We start from the raw sequence: 15,269 nt of genomic DNA, 5'->3' as shown, positions 1-15,269 counted from the left end.
AGAGGTTCACCCACTGGAGCCTGGAGCTTTGTCGTAGGTCCAAGGTGGGTAGGAGATGGCAAGACCCCAACCAAGCTGCGGCGGTTCGTGGGGTCTGCAGTGCTTACGGTGTCCAGTGGAGTGGTTGGAGCCCTCGGGAAGCACTATTAATGTGGAGGCAGCATCAGCATCAGGAGGAGACCACAAAATGGCAAGGTGACGTAGTGTGGAGATGGCAGCAGCAACAGGAGACCACAAAGTGACCCGGTGAAAGAGTGGGGAGGTGGGTAGCAATGCCAATACCCACTGACGAAGGTGGGTGAAAGAAGGAGCACTTGGCATCAGATTTGTGGCATCAGGCGGATGGCAGCATCAGAGTAGTTGCTGAGGCAGGTAGCCGGAAGAAACTGGTCTCTTTTGTCAAGGTTTGATTAAGGTGGCAACAGATGCATCAGGCATTGGTGGGTGGAAATCCTGGCTGGTCCAGGCCTGATTCATCTGGACAAAGGTCAGTCTCTCTACATTTTGGGTGGACAGGCGAGTTCTTCTTGGGGTAACTATGGAACCCCGCCGCACTAAACACTCGCTCTGATTCCACACTGCTAGCCCGGGTTTAGTGGGTTTAAAAAAGGCCTCCATTTTGGACCGGTAGCGAGGGTCCAACAAGGTGGAGAGCCAGAAGTAATCCCTCTGCCGAATGGTAAAATTTCTGCTGTCACTATGAAAGCAAGTGAGCATGCAGCGGGCCATTTGTGCAAGTGACCCTGAGGGACTCCCGGCCTCCATCTCCACTGCATACTGCCACAGTGTCTCTGAGTCCTCTGTGGTCTTCTTCATCGCCCTGTAGCTCCTTTGGCTGCTACTGCTCCTCCTCTCCTTTCTTCTGAGTAGAAAAATGACACATTTTGCTACACATTGCCTGTACTCCAATGTCTTCCTCCCCCTCCTCTCCCAGTTCTGCCCTCACTGGGCTCATGTGACTGTGAGATCTAGGCACCATGTCTCCAGTCCCCTGACCAGCCAGATTTACGAGCATCTGTTCCAGGACATGAAGCAGTGGAACAATATCATTCACGCCGAATACACTTTTTTGTTTTCTATTGAAATACGTCACTAAAGACTTTACCACATAAAACTGCAGTGCTAAGGCCTCTTTCACACTTGCGTTGTCCGGATCCGGCGTGTACTCCACTTGCCGGAATTACACGCCGGATCTGGAAAAACGCAAGTGAACTGAAAGCATTTGAAGACATCTTCAAAATGCGTTCAGTGTTACTATTGCACCCAGGACGCTATTAAAGTCCTGGTTGCCATAGTAGTAGTGGGGAGCGGTATACTTACAGTCCATGCGGCTCCCGGGGCGCTCCAGAATGACGTCAGAGCGCCCAATGCGCATGGATGACGTGCCATGCGATCAAGTCATCCATGCGCGTGGGGCGCCCTGACGTCACCCAGGAGCGCCCTGGGAGCCGCACGGATGGTAAGTATACTGCTCCCCCGCTCCCCACTACACTTTACCATGGCTGCCAGGACTTTAGCGTCCCGGCAGCCATGGTAACCATTCAGAAAAAGCTAAACGTCGGATCCGGCAATGCGCCGAAACGACGTTTAGCTTAAGGCCGGATCCGGATCAATGCCTTTCAATGGGCATTAATTCCGGATCCGGCCTTGCGGCAAGTGTTCAGGATTTTTGGCCGGAGCAAAAAGCGCAGCATGCTGCGGTATTTTCTCCGGCCAAAAAAACGTTCCGGAACTGAAGACATCCTGATGCATCCTGAACGGATTTCTCTCCATTCAGAATGCATTAGGATAAAACTGATCAGGATTCTTCCGGCATAGAGCCCCGACGATGGAACTCTATGCCGGAAGAAAAGAACGCAAGTGTGAAAGAGCCCTAAACCGGAAACACATTTTTCATTTTCTACCGAAATACGTCACTAAAGATTTTACCACAAATATTACTGCAACGCATACGCTGAGTATATTTTGTTTTTCTACTGAAATACGTCACACAATATTAAAACACAAATATTACTGCAGTGCTAAACGCTGAATAAATTTTGTTTTTCTTCTGAAATACGCCACTAAAGATTTTACCACAAATATTACTGCAACGCATACACTGAGTATTAAGGCTGGTTACAGCCTGTATTTGTGGGCGGGGCTCGCGACTATATCTCTCTCACGCGTCCTCACCCTGAGGACGGTTGCTTCATGCCTGCTTCCTCACTTCCGGTTCGCGGCGCGTCACTTCCGGGGCTCCTCCGAGCGGCGGTCACCTACTCCTGGCTTGATATGCACTCCGGACCCGAGCACTAAGCCTCCCTCTTGCGACGGCGGGACGGGTAGGGTCCGGCCTGCGGGTTACCCCCTCCTCAGGGTCTCATCCTTCCTCTGGCTTGGGCGCTGTCCCAGGCTGGCGTGCGTTCCGGCGGGGAGCGCGCGCCGGAGCTTCTTGGCCGGGCCTGGGCTTCCGGTCATGTGATCGCGTGCGTTCCAGCTTGGAGCGCACGCCGGAATCCGGCCGGGCCCGGGCCAATAGTCACCTGCTCGGCGTGCGTTCCAGCGTAGAGCGCGCGCCGGATCTCTCACTCAGGCCAGACGACTCCAGGGCAGCGGCTCCAGGGCAGGTAAGCTCTGTCCCCTCCGGGTCCCTCATTACGGAAGCATCCTGTCCGGGCCCCCATGTTCCGGGCTTCTTGTGGTCGGATCGGCGTGCGTTCCAGCGTGGAACGCATGCCGATACCTGCTCCTACATCTGGGTCTCCTGCTCACCTTGCGACTTGGGACGGGGGAGCCCCGTCCCCCAGTCCACCCGTCCACATGGTCACCCCCCACAAGGAATTCTACCCTTGTTTCCGTGCTTGTGCATCACACCATAAGTCTTCCGCCCCGGTGCATTTGTTTATGGCGCAGTGGCGTGGTGCCACCCTCCTGTGCACACGTGTCTGGCGGCTGTGTCTGCCGCCCTCCTGGGTGCATGCGTCTGGCACCGCTGTAGTGCCATCCTCGCATGCTCAGGTTTGGCACAAGCTGTCCTGCGCCGCCCTCCTGTGCACATGCGTGTGGCACCGCCGTGTTACACCTGGGTGCTGGTTATTGCTTGTTGTCTATACTTGGGTGCTGATAAATTATTATTATTTTTTTTCAAACATGAACAGGACCGCAGTGCCATCTTATATCCAGACTTCCTATCACGCACACATCTTTTGTCTGTTTTCCATGCTTCTTATCTCGCTCTCACACATCATCCGTAGTCTTCCTGGATCGCCCAGGCTCGTTCTGTCTCCGTCATCCTGAATCGCCCAGGCTCATTCTGTTTCTGTCTTCCTGGATCGCCCAGGCCCGTTCTGCCTTTGTCATCCTGGATCGCCCAGGCTCGTTCTGCCTCTGTCATCCTGGATCACCCAGGCTCGTTCTGCCTCTGTCATCCTGGATCACCCAGGCTCATTCTGCTCCTGTCATCCTGGTCCGCCCAGGCCCATTCTGCCTCTGTCATCCCGGATCACCCAGGCCCACGCTGCCTCTGTCATCCTTCCTTGCTCCCCGCCCGGTCCTCCGGTCCCGCATCTTCCTTCTCTTCCCTGCTCTCCTAAAGCGGTGTTTAAGAATAATGTTAATAATAAATCTAATTGGTACAAGTTCTTCTTTAGTACACCGGACCTGGGGGTATCTACAACTGTAATTAGGTATAATTGCATGTATTGTTTTCTATTTTTCATTTATTTTGCAGTACACTCCAGCCGAGAAGCCATGGTTGGCAGGCACGGGGCTGGCCGGCCTGTTTCTCCATTCCGGTATCGTCCAGGCTCGTTCTGCTCCTGTCATCCTGGATCGTCAAGGCTCGCTCTGCTCCTGACATCCTGGGTCGCCCAGGCTCGCTCTACTCCTGTTTTCCTGGATCGCCCAGGCTCGCTCTGCTCCGGTCATCCTGGATCGCCCAGGCTCGCTCTGCTCCTGTCATCCTGGATCGCCCAAGCCCGCTCTGCTCCTGTCATCCTGGATCGCCCAGGCCCGCTCTGCTCCTGTCATCCTGGATCGCCCAGGCTCGCTCTGCTCCTGTCATCCTGGATCGCCCAGGCTCGCTCTGCTCCTGTCATCCTGGATCGCCCAGGCTCGCTCTGCTCCTGTCATCCTGGATCGCCCAGGCTCGCTCTGCTCCTGTCGTCCTGGATCGCCCTGGCTCGCTCTGCTCCTGTCGTCCTGGATCGCCCTGGCTCGCTCTGCTCCTGTCATCCTTGATCGCCCAGGCTCGCTCTGCTCCTGACATCCTGGATCACCCAGGCTCGCTCTGCTCCTGTCATCCTGGATCGCCCAGGCTCGCTCTGCTCCTGTCATCCTGGATCGCCCAGGCTCGCTCTGCTCCTGTCATCCTGGGTCGCCCAGGCTCGCTCTGCTCCTGTCATCCTGGGTCGCCCAGGCTCGCTCTGCTCCTGTCATCCTGGATCGCCCAGACTCGCTCTGCTCCTGTCATCCTGGATCGCCCAGGCTCGCTCCGCTCCTGTCTCCCTGGATCGCCCAGGCTCGCTCCGCTCCTGTCTCCCTGGATCGCCCAGGCTCGCTCCGCTCCTGTCATCCTGGATCGCCCAGGCTCGCTCCGCTCCTGTCTACCTGGATCGCCCAGGCTCGCTCCGCTCCTGTCTCCCTGGATCGCCCAGGCTCGCTCCGCTCCTGTCTCCCTGGATCGCCCAGGCTCGCTCTGCTCCTGTCATCTTGGATCACTCAGGCCCGCCCTGTCTCTGTAATTCGGCATCACCCAGGCTCACTCTGCCTCTGTCATCCTGGTTCGCCCAGGCTCGCTCTGCCTCTGTCATCTAGGATCCCCTAGGCTCGCCCTACCTCGGTCATACTGGATCGCCCTGGCTCGCTCTGCCTCTGTCTTCCTGGATCGCCCAGGCTCGCTCCGTTTCGGTTATTCCGGGTTGTCCAGGCTCGCTCTGTCTCTGTCATTCTGGATCACCCAGGCCCGCTCTACCTCAGTCATCCTGGGTCGCCCAGGCCCACGTTGCCTCTCTCATCCTGGATCGCCCAGGCCCACGTTGCCTCTCTCATCCTGGATCACCGAAGCTTGCTCTTCCGCCGTCACCTGGACCGTCACGTCACTAACTACCCAGTGCCTTCCCAAATCGCTCAGGTCATTTAACAGCCCAGCTCCGGCCTGAATCACTCAGGCCCTTGTTACCTCCCGTGTCGTTCGGTTCAATTAACTATTTCCCTCCTACAGCGTGGGTAGTCTTCTTGCCCACTTATTCAGGCCTACCCCGCACTGGCTCCAGGCACAGTTCAGCCAGATAGATCTTGGAGGGTGATAGGCATCCCTCCCGACTCCACGCCAATGTACACCTCAGCCCCTACCACAAGTATTAAGGCTGGTTACAGCCTGTATTTGTGGGCGGGGCTGCTGACTATATCTCTCTCACGCGTCCTCACCCTGAGGACGGTTGCTTCATGCCCCACCTCCCGACCCTTCTTTCTTTCATTCCACTCTCTTGGGTGGCCCACTTATTCAGGCCTACCCCGCACTGGCTCCAGGCACAGTTCAGCCAGATAGATCTTGGAGGGTGATAGGCATCCCTCCCGACTCCACACCAATGTACACCTCAGCCCCTACCACAAGTATATTTTGTTTTTCTACTGAAATACGTCACACAATATTAAAACACAAATATTACTGCAGTGCTGAACGCTGAATACATTTTGTTTTTCTACCGAAATGCGCCACTAAACACTTTCATCACATATAACTGCAGAAGTGAACTGCGTATATATTTCTCTTGTAGTACTGAAATACGACACTAAACGCTTTCAGCACAAAAAACAGCAAAAGTGAACTGTGTATACAGTTGCATAGCTAAAGGCTCATGGGCCCTGGTGCAAGAGTTCAGCTTGGCCCCCCCCTACCCCCACCTTTTCTCAGTGCTTTATGGCAAGGGGCAGGGGTGCACCTAGCCTTTATGCTATCTAAAGGCAAAAATGTAAACGTCCCCCCCCATACCAAATTCTCAACATAACCCATTCCCTCCAGTCCTTCTTTTTACTACTGATGCTAGTGATGGACGAACATCTGCCGGGACGGTTCGCGAATGCGATGGAGCGAACACGATCAAATGTTCGCGAACCGCAAGTTTGCGGCGGGTCCCATTCATTTTAATGGCAGGCAAACCTGAGAAACCTTCAGCTCATATTTTCAGCCAAGAAATAATTACTAGAAGTGCACAAATAGTCCCACAACATGGACAGTGACATACCAGATGTATTATTCGAATTAGCGATCTCCATTCATAATTTTTTTCAATGCAAAATATCAGCAATATAATTTTCGCGTACGCGCATGCGCAATGCACTATACAGTACCCAAATGCACTATAAAGAAAGTATATTGGTATATAACACCCCGCTTCAATCAGTTTTTTTGGGGGGGCGACTGGTATATCACACCAGTAGAAATTATTTGTTCCAATAACGCTTGTCCCTCTATATACCTGCAGTATCGCAGCAGAACCGCACACAACCGCCGCACAATACAGATGCCCTATAATATACTGTCTAACATGGAAAGTATATTATAACATTGTACACGGAAGGCAATCCATTAGAATATACATAAAGATAAAACGTAACCTTTAATAATGTTACTATGAGGGTCCATTCACACGTACGTAAGTGTTTTGCAGATCCGCTAAACACGGACACCGTCAATGTGCATTCCGCATTCCGCACATCACCGGCACTATATTAGAAAATGCCTAATCTTGTCTGTAATTGCGCACAAGAATAGGACATGTTCTATTTTTTTGCGGAAATGGAAGCACGGATGCGGAAGTGCAGATCCCCAAATGCGGATGCGGACAGCACATTCCGGCCCCATTGAAAATGAATGGGTCTGCACCCGTTCTGCAAAATTGCGGAACGGATGCGGACCCATTTTGCGGACGTGTAAATGGAAAAGATATCCCTCAAAATGAAAATAAATTCAATTATTAAAGTTAAGCAAAAAGCATAGATGCGGTCGGCAATAACAAGTGCTCGACGGCACTAAATCAGAAACCATATGTCCTCCCACAATCCGGGGAGTTCCAGTGCACATCCATGAATCCCGAAGAAAAAGCAAAAAACATCTATCCCTGGGCTAGATGATGATGTGGTATTGAAGGACAGGGTGTGCAAAGAACTGTCCCTGATATTGCCCTACAGGGGGTGCTATTCTGGCCCTGATAGCCTAACCACAGACCACCCGCCCTGATAAGAGCGACCCCGTCCGGAACCTTACCTTATATAAAAATGGCACTTGTAAGCCCCTAGCCCCTAGGCCCCTGACTTCCAGGTGATCACTATATAGATCTATGTGTTTTTATAAGTATATCGCACCCCTCTGTGTATCACACCTATCAATAGCACACCTATACCAGTCCTTAAAAGGACTTTTGTGGCCCTATTAGCTAGCGTTTGGTGTCCTTAACAGCCTGTCCCTGCTCCACACAGCAACCTCTCCCTACACTGGCAAAACACAGAATGTAAAATGGCGGCCAGATCAGGTTTATTTATAAGTTGGGGGTATGTCCATGAGCTGAAACGTCTCAATTGGCTGTCCTGTACCACCTGATGGATGTGTCATAGGTCAAAGTTCTTCAGAAAGTAAAAGAATATGGCGGGCACTAATATCTCCATATGTTTGCATGTTTGGCGGATTGCGAACACGCAAAGTTCGCTTCGAACCGACCTAGCCTCAAGATCGGTCATCAATATCAGATCAGTATCTCCCGGCACCCTGGCCGATCAGCTGTTTGAAGAGAGGGCAGTGCTCATATGAGAGCTGCTTTCTCTGCTCTGTTTACCTGCTCGCTGCAGCAATTGCAATGATGAGCAGGTAAACAGAGCAGAGAAGGCAGCGCTCGTACGGAAAAAAAAACGGACGACCCCTTTAAAGACATACTTGGAAAACATTACATACAACGCTATAAAACATACAGGGTCACACAGCGCCACATATGTACCTCTTACATCCGGTGATGTCTCTTCTGATGTAGATATTCTCTTTCCTCATCTTCTCCCTTCAGTCCAGACCCCCATGGTGACTTTTTTCAGCTGTGTCTCATCCCTGAAGAGTTTAACAAACAGATATCTTACTTTCCTACTCTTCCATCATCCTCCTTACCTTCTTAGCACCCCATCCTACCCCCCCCAATACTATACTGCAGAAACAGTCCCCCTGAACATACTTGTACCATACAGATAGTGGGTCAGTACTAAAAAATACCCCCTTACCTTTCAGATCAGACCTCCATCAGACCCCATATCAAACCCCAAATGAGAACTCCCAATCTCAGATCAGACCCCTTTAGAACTCTGTCAGACACCATATCAGACACACATTAGACCTCCATTTCAGACCCAGACCCTATATCAGACCTTAGATAAGACCCCCATTAGACCTCATACCAGACCTCCAGATCCCCATTAGACCTCCAAACCCCCATATCTGACCCCCATTAGACCTCCAGACATCCAATCAGACCCCCATTAGACCCCCAATCAGACCCCTTTGGACCTCCAGACCCCCAATCAGACCCACATTAGACCTCCAGACATCCAATCAGACCCCCATAAGACCTCCATACTCCCAATCAGACCCCCATTAGACCTCTCCAGACCCCCATTAGACCTCTGAAGACCCCTATTAGTCTTCTCTAGACCCCCAGTCAGACCCTCAATCAGACCCTACAGACCCCCAATCAGACCCTTCAGACCCCATTAAGACCCTTTAGACCCCTATTAAGACCCTTCATGCCCCTAAACAGACTCCCAATCAGACCCTTCAGACCCCCATATCAGGACTCCATTTACCCCATTAGACCCTTCAGACCCCCATATCAGACCTCAGATCAGACTAAAATAATAAAATAACTTACCTCTCCTGCCGCCACTCTTCCTGTCCTGGCTTAGGGTCGCAGCCCCTATAGTTACGCCAGGCGAACGCTGCAACCCCAATATTTACGTCAGTGTGTGTATATATTTCTCTTTTTGTACTGGAATATAAACACGTTTAGCGCAAATAACTGCAAAAGTGAACTGCATATATACAGTGCAGACAAAAAGTTTGGACACCCTTCTCATTCAAAGAGTTTTCTTTATTTTCATGACTATGAAAATTGTAGATTCACACTGAAGGCATCAAAACTATGAATTAATACATGTGGAATTATATACATAACAAAAAAGTGTGAAACAACTGAAAATATGTCATATTCTAGGTTCTTCAAAGTAGCCACCTTTTGCTTTGATTACTGCTTTGCACACTCTTGGCATTCTCTTGATGAGCTTCAAGAGGTAGTCACCTGAAATGGTCTTCCAACAGTCTTAAAGGAGTTCCCAGAGATGCTTAGCACTGGTTGGTCCTTTTGCCTTCACTCTGCGGTCCAGCTCACCCCAAACCATCTCGATTGGGTTCAGGTCCGGTGACTGTGGAGGCCAGGTAATCTGTGCAGCACCCCATCCCTCTCCTTAATGGTCAAATAGCCCTTACACAGCCTGGAGGTGTGTTAGGGGTCATTGTCCTGTTGATGGTCCAACTAAACGCAAACCGGATGGAATAGCATGCCGCTGCAAGATGCTGTGGTAACCATGCTGGTTCAGTATGCCTTCAATGGTGTCACCAGCAAAGCACCCCCTCACCATCACACCTCCTCCTCCATGCTTAATGGTAGGAACCAGGCATGTAGAGTCCATCTGTTCACCTTTTCTGTGTCGCACAAAGAAACAGTGGTTGGAACCAAAGATCTCAAATTTGGACTCATCAGACCAAAGCACAGATTTCCACTGGTCTAATGTCCATTCCTTGTGTTCTTTAGCCCAAACAAGTCTCTTCTGCTTGCTGCCTGTCCTTAGCAGTGGTTTCCTAGCAGATATTCTATCATGAAGGCCTAATTCACACAGTCTCCTCTTAACAGTTGTTCTAGAGATGTGTCTGCTGCTAGAACTCAGTGTGGCATTAACCTGGTCTCGAATCTGAGCTGCTGTTAACCTGCGATTTCTGAGGCTGGTGACTCGGATGAACTCATCCTCCGCAGCAGAGGTGACTCTTGGTCTTCCTTTCCTGGGGCGGTCCGCATGTGAGACAGTTTCTTTGTAGCGCTTGATGGTTTTTGTGACTGCACTTGGGGACACTTTCAAAGTTTTCCCAATTTTTCGGACTGACTGACCTTCATTTCTTAAAGTAATGATGGCCACTTGTTTTTCTTTACTTAGCTGCTTTTTTCTTGCCATAATACAAATTCTAACAGTCTATTCAGTAGGACTATCCGCTGTGTATCCACCTGTCTTCTCCTCAACGCAACTGATGGTCCCAACCCCATTTATAAGGCAAGAAATCCCACTTATTAAACCTGACAGGGCACACCTGTGAAGTGAAAACCATTTCAGATGACTACCTCTTGAAGCTCATCAAGAGAATGCCAAGAGTGTGCAAAGCAGTAATCAAAGCAAAAGGTGGCTACTTTGAAGAACCTAGAATATGACATATTTTCATTTGTTTCACACTTTTTTGTTATGTATATAATTCCACATGTGTTAATTCATAGTTTTGATGCCTTCAGTGTGAATCTACAATTTTCATAGTCATGAAAATAAAGAAAACTCTTTGAATGAGAAGGTGTGTCCAAACTTTTGGGCTCTACTGTATATATTTTTTTGTACTGAAATAGGCCAATAAACGCTTTTGTCACAAATAACTGCAACAGAGAAGTGCGTGTATATTTTTGTTTTTGTACCAAAATTGGCCACTTAACGCTTTTGAATATAACACTTGCACCCCAATAACAAGAACAAATTGCTGGAATGACAGAGGTGTATAATGGCTATTTGGATCCCCAAATAATCTTTTCTTGCACTTGTAAATCGCTTTTCTAGCACTGTCCCTAGCGCTTTCTGACATCTCTCCCTGCACTAAGATGTTGTGAAGTGATTCCTCCCCTTTTACAGCACTTATGAATAGTTTTTTTTTTCAGCTTTTCTATTCACAATGAGGTTTTTCCTATTGCTGTCCCTGCACTCAGAACGCTGGAAAATGTCTGAATCTAAGATGGCCATCGTATTTATAGGGCTGTGACATCACAGGACTGTCTGGGTGCTGATTGGCTGCATTCATGTCAGTCTGGGTGATGCCGCCTTCCTAGACTTCCTTTTTCTATGTCCTTACACGTGCAGCAGCCATTTTAGGAAAAATTTTATTAGTTACCACTAAGTGCGAGGAAATTCGCATTCATTGCAAATCGAATTTTTCCTGAAATTTGAATCGAATTCCACTTCATCAGCTTCGATTCGCTCATCTCTACTTGATATCATTAATAAATAAATGAAATCATAGAGGAGCCAGCACTGAACCTTGGGGTCACCACTTTTTACCCGTGAATATTCAGAGTAGTAATCATTGACCCCAAATCTCTGGACACAAACTAAACTTTCTAAGCTTATAGACCTTATGTTACCTATTAAACATCTACGAGAGACAGTATCAAATGTATTTGCGAAATTCAGAAACTCTACCTCCACAGCCGCCCCTCTGTCAAGGCTTCTACTCACCTCACTACATCCACAGCTGCCCCTCTGTCCAGGCTTTTAGTCACCTCACTACCTCCACAACCGCCCCTCTGTCCAGGCTTCTACTCACCTCACTACCTCCACAGCTGCCCATCTGCCAAGGCTTCTGCTCACCTCCTCATAAACACAAATCAGGTTAGTGTGACAACTTCTGTCCTTTATAAACCCATGCTGGTTATCACTAGCGATATTATTTACAGTCACATACTCCTGAATATAGTCCCTAAAGAGTCCTTTAAACATTTTACCCACAGAAGAGGTTTACCTGGTCTATAATCACCTGTGGAGGGCCTAGAGCCATTTGGCAACACATTTGCCTTGTACCAGTCACATGGCACTATACCAGTCTAGAGAATTTCAAAAAATTATGACAGCGACACAGCAGTAACTGAACTGAGTTCTGTAAGAACTCTTGGGTGTAATCCATTTGGACCTGGAGCTAAGATAAGTTATGTTAGTTAACTTAGCTTGGACCATATCTGCAGTTAGCCAGCTGAGAATATTACTGGATGTACTAACAGCCCTGGCACCACTGATATCAGCTCCCTATTATTTTGTATATACAGAGCTAAAGAATAGGGTTGAGAGAATCGGAACTGTATAGTTCGGGTTCGTACCGAACGTTAGGATTTTTGGACCCCGGACCCGAACCCAAACATTTCTGTAAAAGTTTGAAAGTTTGGGTTCGGGTTCGGTGTTCGGCGATTTCTTAGCGCTTTTTTAAAAGGCTGCAGAGCAGCCAATCAACAAGCGTTTAACTGTGTGACCCTAGAAGCCATTACAGCCATGCCTACTAATGGCATGGCTGTGATTGGCCAGAGCAGCATGTGACCCAGCCTCTATATAACCTGGAGTCACCTAGCACTGCACGCCACTCTGCTCTTACTAGTGTAGGGAGAGGTTGCTGCTGCTGTGAGGGAGAGAATAGGACAGAATCTATAATCAGAACTCCAATTGAACTCAGCGATCTACATAGATATAGTTGTGTGGGTGCAGTGCACAATCTTTATACCCTGCCCTGAGCCCAGTGACACAGAAAAATACCTTTTATCCGTCTGTTAGTTAGGAGGGTGGCCATTTTATGCAAGCTCAGTGCACCAGCACAGTATATGTGCTTTTGTGACATTCAGATCCAAGCTATAAAATAACACCCTTATTTGGCAATATCCAACATCCGGTGCTTTTGCAGCATTTTTCAGTGTGGAATTTAGGCTAGAAATACAGCTATAACTTTCTGGGTTTTTAAAAACACCCTTTTCAGGCAAAATACACAATTTTACAGCCCTTGCAGCATCTGCACATATGAAATTCAAGCGTTATATACAGCTGTCATATTCTGTTAGTTAAAAAAACACCCTTTAGGGGCAAAAAAACTTAAATTGCCGCCTAGTCTGTATCTGTACGTGTGAGATACACCATTTAGATACGATGGTTCTATTCTGCTATTAAAAATAACACATTTTGGACAAAAAACTTTAATTGCGGCCTAGTCTGCATCTGTACATGTGAGATACACCCTTTAGATACTGTGGTTCTATTCTGCTTTTAGAAAAACACCCATTTAGGGCATGATCCTAAATTTGAGAAATATGAGGAGAGCGTCAAATAAGGGACATGGCCCAGGTCATGGTGCTGTTGGTGGAGCTCCTGTTGCAGGGAGAGGACGTGGTCGATCTGTACCAGCTATACGCACAAGTAAAACCCCTTCCTCAGGTGCGAGTAGGCGACAGAACCTGCAGCGGTATTTGTTCGGGCCTAATGCGGCTCTACGAATGGTGAGGCCTGAACAAGTACAGGCAATAGTAGATTGGGTTGCTGACGGTGCCTCCAGTTCGGGCCTAATGCAGCTCTACGAATGGGGAGGCCTGAACAAGCACAGGCAATAGTAGATTGGGTTGCTGACGGTGCCTCCAGTTCCTTCACATTGTCTCCTACCCAGTCTCCTGCGCTGAAATATCAGAGTTGGCACCTGCAGCCCATGTCCATCAGTCTTTCACCTCACCCCCTTGCAAATCAGCCAAGCAGTCTGAGCCCCAAGTCATGCAGCAGTCTCTTCTGCTTTTGATGACTCTGTTAGCAGGGTTTCCCAGGGCCATCCACCTAGCACTGCCCCAGAAGTGGAAGAGATAGAGTGCACTGATGCCCAACCACTTACATTTCAAAATGAGTACATGGGAGGACCATCACAGAACGTCTTGGATGATGACGAAACAAACTTTCGTGTGCAGACCGACAAGGTCTTCTGGCATATTTAATGCCTCTTTTTAATGCTGGATTTCCACACGTTATATCTTAACATCTATCTAGAAATAGTGACCAGTGCTCTAAGCTAAATGTATTGTGGTCACGCATGTGTATTTTCTACTTTGTTATTTTGCTTACTTTAATCTATGGTGTTGAACACTCCGTATGTTTTTTGGTTTTTGTCCCCTGAGGAGCCCAACATTAATAGGGCGAAACGTGTAGGGACGTTATACGTAATCATGTTATAATTGTACACTGTCTTTTTCCTAATTTCTTACCTCCACTACACGGGGGATGGGTGTCATGAGGGTATCGAGAACCACGCCTGACTCCGTTATACCCGGGGTCAGGAAGTCGCAGCGGTTGGCTGCACGCTCTATTTAAGATAGGGCTGTTTTCCTTATGGTAGCTTTCTGGGTTTGCTTTGCAACCCTTTTTGGCTCACTCAGGGATCCGTAGCTCCTTCTCCTCAGCTGTTCCTTGTCCAGCACTCCCAAACCTCCTTATATTCCTCTCTCACACTTCTCTGGTTGCCAGAGATAGAGCTTCCTGCCTGGACATCTATTCTGACCCACTGGAGCTGTGTTGCTGCGTTCTCGGATGGTTGTTTCAGAACGCTACCCTCCGGATCCCTGTTGGACCTTTGTGGACTGCTGTGGTCGCCCACCTGGGTGTTTGTGTTTGTTTGTATTTGTCTGTCCTCTCCCTGGTGTTTCCCTCTTAGTGCAGTGGTGCGGACTAGCGATCCCACCGTGCCGTTCACTATCTAGGGCTCATTTGAGGGAAAGCCAGGGTTTAGGCACGTGATCGCCGCACGGGTGAGGAACCCGTCTAGGGACGTCAGGGCAGTCAGGTGCCAGCCGCAAGGTGAGTTAGGGGTCACCACCTTTCCCTCTCCCTTGGGCAGGGCTTTCCCTGTTTTCCTCCCTGTGTGTGACGCCGGTCATTACATTATCTCTGGCCCTTATTTTGTGTAGGTAAAAAAAATATATATTTTTTTTACCTACTTAGAATCCAGTATGGATCAAATTGCTGCTCTGTCCAAACAATTTTGTGGCCTGTCTTTGGAGGTGGTAGGATTGAAGGCGTCGGTCCTCCAGCAACAGCAGCAATTACAACTGACCGCAAGCCCAGCGGTTGCTACTGGTAACCAGGTTGTTGCGGAACCCAAGGTCCCTCTCCCTGACAGATTTTCTGGGGGAAGGGACAAGTTTTTGACGTTCCGTGAGGCCTGTAAGTTATACTTTAAACTGCGCCTTTACTCCTCTGGTAATGAAGATCAGCGGGTGGGGGTTGTTATTTCCCTGCTGCAGGGGGACCCGCAGTCCTGGGCGTTCTCTTTACCTACTGATTCCCAGGCTCTTCGGTCAGTGGATGAGTTTTTCGGGGCCTTGGGTCTCATATATGACGACCCTGACCGAGTAGCACTGGCTGAATCAAGATTACGGAGA

Source organism: Bufo gargarizans, unplaced genomic scaffold (assembly GCF_014858855.1).
Source record: "Bufo gargarizans isolate SCDJY-AF-19 unplaced genomic scaffold, ASM1485885v1 original_scaffold_1893_pilon, whole genome shotgun sequence".
Taxonomy (NCBI): domain Eukaryota; kingdom Metazoa; phylum Chordata; class Amphibia; order Anura; family Bufonidae; genus Bufo; species Bufo gargarizans.
Note: the sequence above shows the minus strand (reverse complement) of the source record.